Source organism: Nerophis lumbriciformis, linkage group LG13 (genome assembly GCF_033978685.3).
Source record: "Nerophis lumbriciformis linkage group LG13, RoL_Nlum_v2.1, whole genome shotgun sequence".
Classification (NCBI taxonomy): Eukaryota; Metazoa; Chordata; class Actinopteri; order Syngnathiformes; family Syngnathidae; genus Nerophis; species Nerophis lumbriciformis.
In genome coordinates, this window is record NC_084560.2 from 1,021,690 (window position 1) to 1,036,524 (window position 14,835).

Consider the following 14,835-nt stretch of genomic DNA (forward strand, 5'->3'; position numbering starts at 1 on the left):
GTTTCTGGCACTGCTCAGGTGTTATGAGAGCCCAGGTTGCTCTGATAGTGGCCTTCAACTCTTCTGCGTTTTTGGGTCTGGCATTCTGCATCTTCCTTTTCACAATACCCCACAGATTTTCTATGGGGCTAAGGTCAGGGGAGTTGGCGGGCCAATTTAGAACAGAAATACCATGGTCCGTAAACCAGGCACGGGTAGATTTTGCGCTGTGTGCAGGCGCCAAGTCCTGTTGGAACTTGAAATCTCCATCTCCATAGAGCAGGTCAGCAGCAGGAAGCATGAAGTGCTCTAAAACTTGCTGGTAGACGGCTGCGTTGACCCTGGATCTCAGGAAACAGAGTGGACCGACACCAGCAGATGACATGGCACCCCAAACCATCACCCAACCATGCAAATTTTGCATTTCCTTTGGAAACCGAGGTCCCAGAGTCTGGAGGAAGGCAGGAGAGGCACAAGATCCACAGTGCCTGAAGTCTAGTGTAAAGTTTCCACCATCAGTGATGGTTTGGGGTGCCATGTCATCTGCTGGTGTCGGTCCACTCTGTTTCCTGAGATCCAGGGTCAACGCAGCCGTCTACCAGCAAGTTCTAGAGCACTTCATGCTTCCTGCTGCTGACCTGCTCTATGGAGATGGAGATTTCAAGTTCCAACAGGACTTGGCGCCTGCACACAGCGCAAAATCTACCCGTGCCTGGTTTACGGACCATGGTATTTCTGTTCTAAATTGGCCCGCCAACTCCCCTGACCTTAGCCTCATAGAAAATCTGTGGGGTATTGTGAAAAGGAAGATGCAGAATGCCAGACCCAAAAACGCAGAAGAGTTGAAGGCCACTATCAGAGCAACCTGGGCTCTCATAACACCTGAGCAGTGCCAGAAACTCATCGACTCCATGCCACGCCGCATTAACGCAGTAATTGAGGCAAAAGGAGCTCCAACCAAGTATTGAGTATTGTACATGCTCATATTTTTCATTTTCATACTTTTCAGTTGGCCAACATTTCTAAAAATCCCTTTTTTGTATTAGCCTTAAGTAATATTCTAATTTTGTGACACACGGAATTTTGGATTTTCATTTGTTGCCACTTCAAATCATCAAAATTAAATGAAATAAACATTTGAATGCATCAGTCTGTGTGCAATGAATAAATATAATGTACAAGTTACACCTTTTGAATGCAATTACTGAAATAAATCAAGTTTTTCAAAATATTCTAATTTACTGGCTTTTACCTGTATATATATATATATATATATATATATATATATATATATATATATACACCGTATTTTCCGCACTATAAGGCGAACCTAAAAACCACAAATTTTCTCAAAAGCTGACAGTGCGCCTTATAACCCGGTGCGCTTTATATATGGATTAATATTACGATTCATTTTCATAAAGTTTCAATCTCGCAACTACGGTAAACAGCCGCCATCTTTTTTCCCGGTAGAACAGTCAATCAATCAATCAATCAATCAATCTTTATTTATATAGCCCTAAATCACAAGTGTCTCAAAGGGCTGCACAAGCCACAACGACATCCTCGGTACAAAGCCCACATACGGGCAAGGAAAAACTCACCCCAGTGGGACGTCGATGTGAATGACTATGAGAAACCTTGGAGAGGACCGCATATGTGGGTAACCCCCCCCCCCTCTAGGGGAGACCGAAAGCAATGGATGTCGAGTGGGTCTGACATAATATTGTGAGAGTCCAGTCCATAGTGGATCCAACATAATAGTGTGAGAGTCCAGTCCATAGTGGATCTAACATAATAGTGTGAGAGTCCAGTCCATAGTGGATCTAACATAATAGTGAGAGTCCAGTCCATAGTGGATCTAACATAATAGTGAGAGTCCAGTCCATAGTGGATCCAACATAATAGTAAGAGTCCAGTCCATAGTGGATCTAACATTATAGTGAGAGAGTCCAGTCCATAGTGGATCCAACATAATAGTAAGAATCCAGTCCATAGTGGATCTAACATTATAGTGAGAGAGTCCAGTCCATAGTGGATCCAACATAATAGTAAGAGTCCAGTCCATAGTGGGGCCAGCAGGACACCATCCCGAGCAGAGACGGGTCAGCAGCGCAGAGATGTTCCCAGCCGATGCACAGGCGAGCGGTCCACCCCGGGTCCCGACTCTGGACAGCCAGCACTTCATCCATGGCAACAGGAAGCGCTTCTTCTTCTACGCAAGCAACCGCCAAGGTAAGCACCCGCCCCCATAGAACAGGAAGCGCTTCTTCTTCTACTGTAAGCAACCACCCGCCCGCGTAGAAGAAGAAAAAGCGCGCGGATATCACCGTACGTTTCATTTCCTTTGTGTGTTTACATCTGTAAAGACCACAAAATGGCTCCTACTAAGCGACAGGGATCCGGTTCATGAAAAGACGCAATCTCTCCATCCGCACACGGATTACTATTTCACAGCAACTGATATTCCTGTGAACCGCACCGTGGATACAACGGGAGCACGTACGGTGAATATTCGCACCACAGGGAATGAGAAGTCATCCTTCACTGTGGTTCTAGCTTGCCATGCTAATGGCCAGAAACTTCCACCCATGGTGATATTCAAAAGGAAGACCTTGCCAAAAGAGACCTTTCCAGCCGGCGTCATCATAAAAGCTAACTCGAAGGGATGGATGAAGAAAAGATGAGCGAGTGGTTAAGGTAAGTTTAAGTTTACGCGAAGAGGCCGGGTGGCTTTTTTCACGCAGCTCCGTCCATGTTGATATACGACTCCATGCGCGCCCACATCACGCTGGTTTTTAATATATTATTAAAGTTTGACTGACCTATTTGACTGTTTTTTTGACATTCCTTTAGCGCAGTTAGATGCGGCTTACAACACGGGGCGGCTTATAGGTGGACAAAGTTTTGAAATATGCCGTTCATTGAAGGCGCGGCTTATAACCCAGGGCGCCTTATGGTGCGGAAAATACGGTATATTGTCAAATGACTTATTTACACAGAAATGTTTATTTACATACCTTCATTGTTTCCAAACGGTGTCTGTAACAAGGCAGTAAAACGGCTGATCAAACAAAACAGAAGTCATAGTCATGGAGCCACTAGCTGCGCAAGCTAGCTCTCCAATCAGCTAAACAGACTCAATAACTCCACGCTGACGTTTTGGTGAATTTACTGAGGAATTTGTGAAAGTGAAACTGTGGAAAGGGGGGTGGCCTGCGGGCCTGCCGCGGAGCGCGGTGTGCAAGGACCGGCCTCGAAGACAGCGACAGGCGAGTAGATGGCCCAGGCGGGCCTTGCTATCTAATCACCTGTCGCCTTTATTAACGAGACACGGAGGGGGCGCTGGAGTGGGAGCCAGAGAGAGAGAGAGAGAGAGAGACGGACTCAGAAAAAGTGTTGTACCCTGAAATCCAGGCTCTCGTGGCAGTGTGTGGTGGTCCGAGGAACCCACTGGAGGGCAACCTCTACAGAAGCAATAGAACATTGTTTCTTTTTTTTCCCGCTGACATAATGCAAATAAATAATTTTTTTTTTTTTAAATGAAAAAAAGAACAAAGTGTGCTATTGTTTGTGCTATGGTGCCATTTTTTGGACAAGTTTGCTTTGAACCGGAAGTACAATTGCCGTTCCATCTTTTAGCCGTCCATAGCATTTTAACTTGTATGGATTCTTCATTCATCACTCCAAGCAACGTTTGTAAGTTTTACAATATAACTAAAACAATGTGTGATGTCTGTAGGACTTTTTAGGCATTTTTACCAGTGTGCTACATGGCCTTTCCTTTTAACTACACTTAGTAAAGGTTTGGGAACTGAGGAGACACATTTTTGAAGTGGAATTCTTTCCCATTCTTGCTTGATGTACAGCTTAAGTTGTTAATTTTAGCCTTCACATATTTTCAATGTCTGGACTACAGGCAGGCCAGTCTAGTACCCACACTCTTTTACTATGAAGCCACGTTGATGTAAGACGTGGCTTGGCATTGTCTTGCTGAAATAAGCAGGGGCGTCCATGAAAACGTTGATGTTGCTCCAAAAGCTGTATGTACCTTTCAGCATTAATGGTGCCTTCACAGACTGAAGTGTGTATGCTACGATGTGTGTGTATGCTATGTGTGTGTATGCGACTATGTGTGTGTATGCAACTATGTGTGTGTATGCTATGTGTGTGTATGCGACTATGTGTGTGTATGCAAGACTATGTGCAGGAATTAACAAGGTAATATTATCAGGAGGTTGTTGTAAGTGCGTGTTGGTTGGAACGACAAACAAGTACATACCATGAATTGTTTACGTGGACCCCGACTTAAAGAAGTGTAAAAAATGATTGGGGTGTTACCATTTAGTGGTCAATTGTACGGAATATGTACTGAAATGTGCAATCTACTAATACAAGTTTCAAAGTTTCAATACAAAGGGGCTGGGCAGAAGAAGGTCCGTGATCCAAGCGGGAGGTCCGTGAGGCTGGAGAGAGAAGTCTTGAGGTCTGTGTCCAAAGCGAAGGGGTCGAGGATCGAGGGAGGCCGTCAGAGTCCACAGGGGGATCCATGGAAGTGAGGCGAACAGCTCACTTCCAAGGCAACAGAGGATACTGCGGGAACAGGGAAAGGACAGGAACAAGTGAGCACAAGGAGCAGAGGAATATGGAGAGCAAACACGGGAGAGGAGCCAGAGACGCGAAGCTTACTGTCGGACAGAGAACTATGTTCTGGCACTGGATCGTCGGCTGCGTTGGTCTTTATGCTGTCAAGCCTCATTAGATTTAGGTGCGCGGATTGCAGATTGCCTGGAGCCGTGTAGGCGCGTGGCCATGGTCTGAGCGAGACACGCAGGGGCGTGTCCAGCGGTGGTAAAGATGGTATGCGCATGCACCGCAACACATGCCTTGGGCACTAATACACCCCCGTACCATCACACATGTTGACTTTTACACTTTGCGCCTAGAACAGTACGGATGGTTCTTTTCCTCTTTGGTCCGGAGGACACGACGTCCACAGTTTCCAAAAACAATTTGAAATGTGGACTCGTCAGACCACAGAACACTTTTCCACTTTGCATCAGTCCCTCTTAGATGAGCTCAGGCCCAGCGAAGCGTTTCTGGGTGTTGTTGATAAGTGGCTTTGGCTTTGCATACAAACCCCGTTTCCATATGAGTTGGGAAATTGTGTTAGATGTAAATATAAACGGAATACAATGATTTGTAAATCCTTTTCAAGCCATATTCAGTTGAATATGCTACAAAGACAACATATTTGATGTTCAAACTCATAAACTTTATTTTTTGTTGCAAATAATCATTAACTTTAGAATTTGATGGCAGCAACACGTGACAAAGAAGTTGGGAAAGGTGGCAATAAATACTGATAAAGTTGAGGAATGCTCATCAAACACTTATTTGGAACATCCCACAGGTGAACAGGCTAATTGGGAACAGGTGGGTGCCATGATTGGGTATAAAAGTAGATTCCATGAAATGCTCAGTCATTCACAAACAAGGATGGGGCGAGGGTCACCACTTTGTCAACAAATGCGTGAACAAATTGTTGAACAGTTTAAGAAAAACCTTTCTCAACCAGCTATTGCAAGGAATTTAGGGATTTCACCATCTACGCTCCGTAATATCATCAAAGGGTTCAGAGAATGTGGAGAAATCACTGCACGTAAGCAGCTAAGCCCGTGACCTTCCATCCCTCAGGCTGTACTGCATCAACAAGCGACATCAGTGTGTAAAGGATATCACCACATGAGCTCAGGAACACTTCAGAAACCCACTGTCAGTAACTACAGTTGGTGGCTACATCTGTAAGTGCAAGTTAAAACTCTCCTATGCAAGGCGAAAACCGTTTATCAACAACACCCAGAAACGCCGTCTGCTTCGCTGGGCCTGAGCTCATCTAAGATGGACATCTTAGATATATATATATATATATATATATATATATATATATATATATATATATATATATATATATATATATATATATATATATATATATATATATACACACATTGTTACAACACACATTATACACACATTTTTACAACACACATTATACACATGTTGTTACAACAAACATTATACCTACATTGCTACAACACACCTTATACACACATTATACACACATTGTTACAACACACCTTATACACGCATTGTTACAACACATATTATACACACAATGTTACAACACACATTATACACACATTGTTACAACACACCTTATACACACATTGTTACAACACACAGTATACACACATTGTTACAACACATTCTACACACATGTTACAACAAACATTATATCCACATTTTTACAACACACATTATACACACATTGTTACAACACACATTATACGCACATTATTACAACAACACACATTATACACACGTTGTTACAACAACACACATTATACACACGTTACAACACACATTATACACACATTGTTACAACAACACATATTATACACACATTGTTACAACACACATTATATACACGTTGTTACAACAGACATTATACACACATTATTGCAACACACAATATACACTCATTGTTACAACACACATTGTTACAACACACATTATACACACATTGTTACAACACACATTATACACACATTGTTACAACAACAAACATTATACACACATTGTTACAACACACATAATACACACATTGTTACAACAACAAACATTATACACACATTGTTACAACACACATTATATACACGTTGTTACAACAGACATTATACACATATTATTGCAACACACAATATACACTCATTGTTACAACACACATTGTTACAACACACATTATACACACATTGTTACAACAACAAACATTATACACACATTGTTACAACACACATTATACACACATTGTTACAACAACAAACATTGTACACACATTGTTACAACAACAAACATTGTACACACATAGTTACAACAACACACATTATACACACATTGTTACAACAACACACATTATACACACATTGTTACAGCAACAAACATTATACACACATTGTTACAACACACCTTATACACACATTGTTACAACAACAAACATTGTACACACATTGTTACAACAACAAACATTGTACACACATAGTTACAACAACACACATTATGCACACATAGTTACAACAACACACATTATACACACATTGTTACAACAACACACATTATACACACATTGTTACAACAACACACATTATACACACATTGTTACAACAACACACATTATACACACATTGTTACAACAACAAACATTGTACACACATTGTTACAACAACAAACATTGTACACACATAGTTACAACAACATACATTATACACACATTGTTACAACAACACACATTATACACACATTGTTACAACAACAAACATTATACACACATTGTTACAACACACCTTATACACACATTGTTACAACAACAAACATTGTACACACATTGTTACAACAACAAACATTGTACACACATAGTTACAACAACACACATTATGCACACATAGTTACAACAACACACATTATACACACATTGTTACAACAACACACATTATACACACATTGTTACAACAACAAACATTATACACACATAGTTACAACAACACACATTATACACACATTGTTACAACAACACACATTATACACACATTGTTACAACAACACACATTATACACACATTGTTACAACAACACACATTATACACACATTGTTACAACAACACACATTATGCACACATTGTTACAACAACACACATTATACACACATTGTTACAACAACAAACATTATACACACATAGTTACAACAACACACATTATACACACATTGTTACAACAACACACATTATACACACATTGTTACAACAACAGACATTATACACACATTGTTACAACACACATTATACCCACATTGTTACAACAACACACATTGTAACAACACACATTATAACAATAACACACATTATACTCACAGTGTTACAACAGAACACATTGTTACAACAACACACATTATATCGTCCGGGCTGACACGCTGAGAATTGGACAGCTCTTGCAACCTTCTGGACAGACTCACTTGGCCAACACATCAATCAAGGTAAGCAGAGCCTTTTTCTAAAATCTGCATTAGGAGTCTGTCCTGAAGTCTGTAAGTCCAACACTGTTTTGTACCCCAGACACAGAGTGGGGATTTTTATAGACTGATTGCATTTTTGCCGTTACCGCCATTACATAAAAGTTGTAAATAAGTGGTCAACTCAGGTCATTGTGTCTGGACTACCATGACGGGCAGTTTCATTGACGAGTGAACTAATAGTTGGGTGTAGCTTGCCCTGGGTGATTGGTCTTCCCTTAATGAGCTCGGCTTGAGAGATCCTAGTGACGATTGGGCACTGAAACGTAAGAAAACGGCTGGAGGCCATTTCTAAAAGATACAATAAAGATTCCCGGGTTGTGAGATCCTTGTGACTTTGGACACTAGAATTAAGAAAAAATAGACACAATGGCCACAGAGTTTGACAGACAGGAATGTGATGGATGGTTACTGTTTAATGATCAATTGAATGTACTGTTGTCGACAATGAAATTAGCAGGTAGAGTTTAAAAGGAAAAAAGAGAACATTTCTTGAAAGGGTTAAGAGGGAGTTTACAACACTCGTAAAGTCGTGAACTCAAACGTTTGGTAAATTAAGAAAAGTAACTGGAAGTTTGATGGTAAAGTGAAACGCAGAGAAAGAGCTTTCGTGCAGCTTTTTCCTTTTGTGCGTGAGCGCTTGCTTGTGCTTGTGTGTGTGCGCTTGCTTGTGTGTGTGTGTGTGTGTGTGTGTGTGTGTGTGTGTGTGTGTGTGTGCGCTCGCTTGTGTGTGCGTGTGTGTGCCACTGGTAACAATGGAGTCCGCGGGGAGAGACAAAAAGGAACGAAGTAAAGTAGTTAAGGAGATGACTCGAGCACAGGCCAAGGTGCCTAACAGGCTGGAAGAGGGCTTACAGAACTTATGTGCTCAAGAATTTAAGCGTTTGACGAACGAGAATAGGAAGTTAGAGGGAATAAAAGTAAGCGGAAGTTACGTGGACAAACGAAAGGCAGCGAAAGAACTGATAAGAATTGAGACAAATATGAAAAAATGGACTGACTGCTCTCTCGCCTGTCGCGCATGCACCAGACAATTCAAACGACCCGCCCAGACTTTGACTAAGCCACCGCCCCCTACTCCAGTGACAAGCGAGGGCGGTACTCCCACACCCCCTCTAAGATTGATCCTACCTCCGAAACTTAAAATGTCTCCATTGGCTCAAATTCTTGACCCCTCCTTTTGCACGTCTGACCATTTTCCTCCGTCAGATGGCAACCTCGCACGTGCACACCAGACATTTTTGACGCATGACATACATTCTTATAACACACGCTACGGAACGCAGGAAGGCCACACATATCCACTTTTTCCTGATAATAGGGGCAGATTTCAATATAAGTCTTTTGCCGTCGCAGACAAGCAAGCCATTGTTGACAAATTCCCACCTGTACCTGAAGGAGGGAGCCTTTGGCTCAACACTTTAGAGAAAGCTAACCCTGATGTACACGGTGCCGAAAGCAACACATGGGAGGGACATCTTATTCATCATATGCAGAATTGGACAGAGCAGGATGATGACAACAAGGCTGGTGGTGGAGTAGCAAGGAAACAACTCCTTAGTTTACAGATCACTGAAGGTAAAAAATCAGTTAAGGTATATTCAGCAGTGGGTGACTTTGAGCTCCAGCAGGTGGAGGAAAGAATCCTCAACAGACGTGAGACCAGACGGTTGGACTCGGGTGGTGGATGACGCTGTACTTCAAGGCCAGTCCGGGGTGGAAACTGTTTCATCTTTGACCAGCCTGGTCACTGGAGTCGAGACTGTCCGAACATTTCCGAACAGGAAAGGTTCCGTTATGCCACCAGACGAACACGAAGACGTGGCAGAGGGCACCCACAGCAGAAGCCCCAGCAGGAAATACAGACAGGCCCCCTGCTGGACATAAGTGTCAACGGACAATGTTATCAGTTTGTGATTGACACTGGTGCCACCCACTCATTTCTGAATGCAGATGTACCAAAGAAACTGTGTGCTTCCTTTTTGAAGGTCGAAGGCTTCGCTGAGGTCACAAGAATGTTACCTGTCACCAAACCACTTCCGGTTCAAATTGCTGGACACTAGAGATGCGCGGTTTGCGGGCACAACCGCGGAGTCCGCGGATTATCCGCGGATCGGGCGGATGAAATAAAAAAAAATTAGATTTTATCCGCGGGTCGGGTCGGGTCGGGTGGTTGAAATAAAAAAAAAAAAAAGATTTTAAATAGATTCAGGCGGGTGGCAGTTAAACCAATTGGTAAATATATATACATAGTTAAATGTTGTTACCCACATACGAAAAACGAGCAGGCACCTGCAGCATATGCCACAACAGAAGAAAAAAAAAGAAAAGAGATGGACACTTTTACGGAGCGGAGAAGGGACGCCTCGCCGGGGTCCGGGACCGAGGCCCCTTCCCCCGAGAGGGCCCCAACGGGAGCCGTAGCTGAGGCGATCCGCGAGAAGGGACCGACGCACGTCCAGGGTCACCACCGCGCCCACCGCACCGACACCCCGCCTCGTCCGCCTTCGCCGCGGCCGGCGTCACGCGCAGCAGGTAAGCAGCTTACCTGCCTGCCACCCCCGTGGCCGGGGGCTCGTAACAGGGGTCACTCCGCGCGCTCCGCCCGCGCAGCTTACCTGCCCGCCACCCCTGTTGCCGGGGGCGCGTAACAGGGGTCACTCCGCGCGCAGTGCGCTCACGAAAGGGGTGGGGTTCACCCTGGTTGATATAGACAGCAGCTAGGACGGTGGCCATGGAAGTTGGAACCCGCTAAGGAGTGTGTAACAACCCACCTGCCGAATCAACGAGCCCTGAAAATGGATGGCGCTGGAGCGTCGGGCCCATATACCCGGCCGTCGCCGGCAGCGAGACGCGCTTGGAGGTGCGCTCAGCGCGGCTCCCATATGATTGCGCACTGGTGTGCGTCTGGGTCGTGACAGCGTGGCACGCGAATGTCTGTGCTGCATTGGATCAGTCTCCTTTCTTTAACAGGCAAAAGCTTTATAACCTCACTAATGCCTTGCATCGTCTATATTAGATATATAACAACGGGCGGGTGCGGGCGGATGCGGTTCTGATCAAATGTTAGATCGGGTGGATTGCGGATGGTTGACGACTTTCTGATGCGGTTGCGGATGAAATAATTGCCTATCCGCGCATCTCTACTGGACACACACTGAAGCACCCCTTCGTGGTCGACCTGCACACACCTTGCCTGCTTGGTCAATATCGCACTGAAGGAACCTTCCTGGTGTTACCTGACGACACAACCACCAAGCTGCGACACCACTACCAAGGCTCCTCCATGAGCATGAGCTCATACCACAGCCTAAGGTATCACAAATGCTGACATCTACTGGACATGCCTCCTCCCAAGAATGAGTGGAAGACGAGTACTGCTCTATCAGTGAAAACCCTGGCTGACTGAGCTGTTTCCGTGTGTACCGCCACCCGACTCGCCACATGTTATGATCACCAGTTAGACACTCATGCCAGGAGGCCTTTGACTCCTATTTATATATATGTTGGAACTCAAGGTGTGGCTGCTCATGTTGACCTATCTTTGCAACAACTAGCATGGTATAAGATGGACACAAATGCTGTCCCACATTGTTCCCTTGCTCTCTGTCCCGCCTACGAAACCAAAGACTTAGGTCCATTGATAAAACACGGCGTAGCTGCCGCTGATTGAACCGACGCACAAATACCACATTTTCAGTTGTCTGTTAAACTCATAGCTATGGGCTGCACTTTGGACGCCCCGGCTGTAGGCTACGAGGAGCTAGCAGCTACACAACAGCTGAGCTAAAACGACACATTACATTTAAGCATATCAAACAATTATAGTTGCTTATTACATACACAAAGTGGACTAGACAGAAGTCTGATAGAAAGTATTCAGTAACAAACGTGTCCGCATCATTCAACTTTCTACAACATGAGCTTGACTTAATGAATCATTGTGGCCACCAGGTGTGGTAAAATATCAAATTACTATTGCGAAAGCATCCGCCATAAGGTTAGTATTTTTCTAGTATTTGTGTCCATATAAATATAAGCATATTTTGTCGCTTTCACCATATTGAATAATTTACATAAAATTTAGGGTTGAGTTGAGTTTGAGTTTATTTCTGATATCGCTAAGGGGTCCCCTACCCTAATACCACCCTCCAGTGGTCCACAGAGGCTGAAAAGACTTTCATTGACCTCAAACATGACCTGTCCTCTTGCTGTACTTGACTATTAGCTGCCCTTTTTCTTGGATGTTTCTGAAAGTGATAGTAGTACTAACACAGTCCTTTTTCAGAAACAGAAGGGGGAGGAGGTGAGGGTGGATTCAGACTCCTTACAACAAAATGGACAATCTGTTGTGTTTACTGAGAGAGGTGACGGCTCAGACACCAGGGGGCAGTATATACAATAATTTATTATATATAATAAATATATATAATAATAAACATTTACAACTAAACTATAGAAATAGAGTGTGTGACTAAAATACAAGAGTGTGTGTGTAGTGTAAGACTATGTGTGTAGATATCTGAAGTGTGTTACCAAGTGTTGATGAGAAAAGGCAGACAAGTCCAAAGAGGGCAAGGCAAAAGGGGTCCAAGTTCAGCGAGGGGTCCGTGGGGCAGAGAGAGACGTCAGAGTCCAGGGGCGAGTGAGGAGTCGGGAAACGAAGAAGGCAGTCCAAAACACCGGGGAAACAACGGGAGATCTCGAGGAGGGAAGACTCGGGAAGGCACTGCGGAAAAGCAACAGACGTCAGAATCACGGAGGGAAACAACACAGTAAGAGCGCATAAGGCTTACGGTACACCATGAGAAAAACTAAGTTCCCGCGACGATCCTTGGGTCCACTGGTCCTTTATTGATCTCGCTCTGATCAGTCGCAGGTGTGCAGATTGCCAGCGAGTGATTGCAGCTGGTGGCTGCAGCAGGGCGGAGACGCGCGCGGCGCGTCCCTGGATGTGCGCACCCGTGGGCGTGTCCCGAGGTGCGCACAGACGGATGAGCGGCGTTGGCAGGAGCCTGAGCCGTAACACAATCATCCGACTCTGACACATTCCATAGTTTTAAAATTTTTCCCGTAATTAAGAAGTTATAACTAATTTTAATTTAAAAATAACGATTTTGCACATCGATAGTAGTTCAGTAGATTAATTTGGTATGTGGAGGAGGTGAGGGTGGATCGTGTCGAGATATTGATTTCATTGATATGATCAATCCGGTAAAAGGGAAAAGGTACTTGCTGACTTGTGTTGACAATTACAGTGGTTGGCCGGAAGCAACCCCAACCTCAAAAGAGGATGCAAAATCAGTAATTAAATGGCTTGTGAATGACCTAATAACCCGACATGGTTTCCCCAAAAAGATTAGGTCAGACAACGGCACCCATTTTAAAAATACTCACTTAGCCTTGGTCGAAAATGCTCTCGGACTAGAACACAGGTTCGGTTTGGGGTACCATCCTCAGTCCCAAGGTAAGGTTGAAAGGATGGACCAGAACATAAAAAAACAAATTGGCTAAAATCTGTGCACAGACCAAATTGAAGTGGGTTGACGCATTTCCATTGGCTTTAATGACCATCCGAATGTCCATGAACAAAACTGTTTTTTCACCCTATGAACTGCATTCAAGTCAGCTCTTCCCAGGACCAGCAGCCCCCCTGGAGGGAGGAATCAGCGTAAAACCAAAATGGTACTTTGATCAAATTCAGAATTTGTGTAATAATTTCTCTGCACAGATTCGTGGGCAACAATCCACCACTCCAGGAACCCTTCCTCCCGTTGAGTGGGTCAAGATCAAGGTCATCAAACCCAAGTGGACGGAGCCCAGGTGGACTGGTCCCTTCAAGGTCGTAGAAACGGACGTCCCACGCCCTTCGACTGGCTGGTAAAGGGGACACCTGGTACCACCTCTCCCTCTGCACTCCTGTTGAAGAACCCGACAGATCTCCAGCAGATGTCATTGCCGACATCGCCACGTCATCTGCCCCACTCGACCCCCTAACAGCGCCTTTTGAGCTTGAGGCATCTGAAGAAGAACGGGAGCGGGCAGAAGACTCACTTTTAGCCACTGAAGGGGGTGATGTGCTGGTAACCTCTCCCCCAGGTCATAGAAGAGCGAGGCTGTAGTAACTCACTGCACATAGTCTCACAGCCCAGAAGACGACGCCGAGAGAGATCTCCCTCCGTTGAGCTGCCGTCTACCGTCGTTAAATCTACCAGACCTGCTCAACTGCTGTATCGTATATCCTTACTTGAGACCAGCCTATGTACTCGATGTTATTCAACTTCTCTTGCTTGTTTTCAGCATAACTATTTGTGTCGTTACAATAAGTGAAAAGTTTGGTGTTGATCCCCGTTTCGTTACCTACATTACTCTGATTTTGATAGACGAAAGGCAGGATGTTACACCCAGTAGTATTCCCTGACGGACTGGTGCTTGGGCTTGTTCTACTGTCCTTGTGCCTCAGTCCTTCCTTCCTGACGACAGTGACTGACAAGTGTCTTAGAACATATGGCGGACTTGAAATAGACTGGGTCAAGGGGGACAGCAAGACTTATTTTTTTGACTTGTGCAGTGTGATTGATTGCAGGGGACATACTAGCTATTACCGTGGTAGTAACCTCTATCTTTGTTACGAATCAACCCTGAACCATTGGTGTCGGAAGCAGACAACATACTCTGGTAAGTGGTGCCCCTCATGGACGCAAGTAACCCACTACATAGGGCATTGGAATC